This window comes from Capsicum annuum, chromosome 6, assembly GCF_002878395.1.
Source record: "Capsicum annuum cultivar UCD-10X-F1 chromosome 6, UCD10Xv1.1, whole genome shotgun sequence".
Lineage (NCBI taxonomy): Eukaryota > Viridiplantae > Streptophyta > Magnoliopsida > Solanales > Solanaceae > Capsicum > Capsicum annuum.
In genome coordinates, this window is record NC_061116.1 from 75,133,901 (window position 1) to 75,136,945 (window position 3,045).

The window sequence follows — 3,045 nt, forward strand, 5'->3', positions numbered from 1 at the left end:
TTCCTCTATATCATCTATGTGTGTTTAGTTTTTGTGTAATCATATAATCCATGAATATCTTGAATTTTTTAGCCCATTCTTGCAACTACTTTTTAAATTTCTTTTTCTTCTTGATGACTTTCATGAAATATTTTAGGTTTAACCTATACTCTGAATATTCAGGTGGCATAGAGGTTGTATCAGCAATATTAATAGTTGGGGCAGCAACAACAGTTTTGAATGTAACCGATACACCCTATGTATCAACAACAACAGTAGCCAGGGGCATATCAGAAGGAGTGGCAGAGACTTCTGGAGTTGTTTGAGTTTGAGATCCAGAAGATGAAGGTTTGTGCACTCTCAACTCAAACTTTGAATCATCTTTAGTTTTGCCACTATCCTACTTCTCTAAAGCCACCAAGTCTGTTATGACCTAAAAACCAAGGGTCATGATGGCATTTATTGCATCAAGCCTTGACAAGTATGTCTATCACCCAAATTGATATAAAAAAGAATAATCAATACTAAAAATCCCAAGCAAGGATTCTAGGGCAAATCTGAACCATATAATATGATATTAGCCGAAATACAATCAAGATACCGAACCAAATCACAAAATCTGGTATCATAGTGTAAGAACCACTAATACAACTCGAAGTTAGAATATAAATAAGATATCTAAAAGGAAACAAAATCTGTTAATGAATATAATAAGATATACTCTAGATAAGAGAAAGTAGTACCCAATTCAGATGCAGAGATCAACCGCTACCTCAAATAGACTCCTAATTCTACCTAACTCAACTATTCACAAGGCACACTCATACCTATATCTATACCAAAAAGGTGTAGTAGGGATGAGTACGGTCCACTTGTACTTAGTAAGTATCATAGAACAACTGATTAAAGCATAAAATAAAGCATATAAACATAAACTATGAGCGCATCACCTGTATCCACTAGCAGTTCTACTATATACACATATAAAAAATACAGGTCGGGGAAAGAAGAACAAATGGCTAGATATCAAGTCAAGAATAGAAATACAATCCAGAATAAGGACAATATATGGAATGCAATAATGATGTTTATGATGATGATGATGATGTGATGCACGATTTGTCACACAACCTCCATATGCACCTATGAGATGTACTCCCGAGGTAAGATATATGAGGGGTTCATCAACCTATATACAACTAATAGCCATAACTTCTCTCTAACACATACATCGGTACAGGATTTTTAAAAATATATTTTCTGTTAGAAAAAGCCTGTATATCCAGTATTTTCACGATGGAACCAATGTTTCATGAATGAATATAATATGAGGATGTAATACTCACAACTAAACAAAATGAGAATATCCAATATCCAACCAATATACTAACCGTGTAGGCCAAAAATTCTCTCAAATCAACCAACCATCCATGATCCAATATAATCCATAAACCATCAAGTGAAACATGCAGGAAAAATGTCATTAATACTATATAATCGCAAAAATATAGGCTCTTCCCACAAAAAGAGTGTAATCAAGCATACATATATCCATACCATCCCAACAACATTATATAAGACCCTACATGGTCACACATAGCGAATAATATCTCAAAGCCACAAAATATTATCTACATAGGCCCCCACAGGGGCACATAAGTAACCTAAACCAATTTTTCATGATACAACGCCATACCCATAGCATGATTTTATATTATTATTAACTACCTAACCAAGTCTGAAGAAAGTTAAGTAATTACCTACCTCAAGTATTAAAATTAGAGCAATTAAGCCTTTATCACCGAGCTTTCACCTTATGCACAAACCTAAAATTAGCTTAAACACACAAATATATAATCTACATGTCAAAAAAAGCCAAAGATACCCATATTTTCCACATCTGAATCGAGGTTAAAATGGACCCCTGAAATGGGGTTTTAAAATAGAAGGGTCTTTATTTAGGTGGATAAACCATTGGTTTTTTTCATATATCCAATGTTTTGAGCCATTTGAATCTATAGGTTGTTTTGGTGGTGGCAATATGGTTGTGTAAAGTAGAGAAATAAGAATTCAAATGGAGGAAGAATTCAAGTTCAGGCAGTGGGATGAATTGTTACCCGATGCGCTTGGGCTAATATTTAGAAACCTTTCACTTCAAGAGGTGTTAATTGTAGTTCCAAGGGTTTGCAAGTCATGGGAAAAAGAAGTAAAGGGGCCTTATTGTTGGCAAGAGATTGACATTGAGGAATGGAGCAAAAATCGCTACCCTGAAAACCTTGATCGGATGCTTTGCTTGCTTATTCCAAGAAGCTGCGATTTCTTCTGCAAACTCTGTGTCTCTGGTCTCTCGGACAAATTGAGCTTTGAATTCATTGCGAACAATGCCAAATCTTTGTAGACATTGCGGTTGCCACAGTGTGAATGAAGCAATTCTGTAGTGGAACAGGTTGCAGGAACATTTTCTAACATTACATTTTTGGATATAAGCTACTGCATAAAAATAGGGGCGAGAGCCCTGGAAGCCATAGGAAAGCACTGTAAATGCCTGACTGGTTTGCGTCGAACAATGCATCCAATCGAGTTTATTGACAAGATCTCATAAGATGATGAAGCTCTTGCAATAGCTACGACAATGCCTAAGCTCAAACAACGGGAAATTGCTTACATGCTGGTTGATACATTGAGTGTATCGGAGGTTCTTCAAAACTGCAAGCATCTCGAGCTGTTGGACATAAGGGGTTGTTGGAATGTTAATCTTGATGAGAAATTTGTCAAGAAATTCCACAAGATAAAGGTTGTTGGACCCTTGTCGTGGATTCCTATGATAAGAATGGCTGGGATAATTGCTCGAACTATTCAGGTTCTTCTGGCTATATACCGTGGGACTTCGTGGCAGGCAACATTGACGATGACTTTGATGATGATGAGATATCCGATGGGTATTGGGAAGATGAGGAAAGTTTAGAGGATGTGGAAATATGGTTTTACGATGACTTAAATGCTGTGGATGCTGGATACAATTGGCCCCAATCTCCTTGAGGTTTGATGAACAAAGTTCTGCTGATT

The 3,045-nt window shown here is 36.4% G+C and overlaps 1 pseudogene; it reads left to right on the forward strand.

Annotated features, from left to right (window-relative positions):
• The first annotated feature begins 1,975 nt into the window (after window positions 1-1,975).
• On the forward strand, window positions 1,976-3,018 carry LOC107875015 (annotated as a pseudogene).
• Window positions 3,019-3,045: the final 27 nt, after the last annotated feature.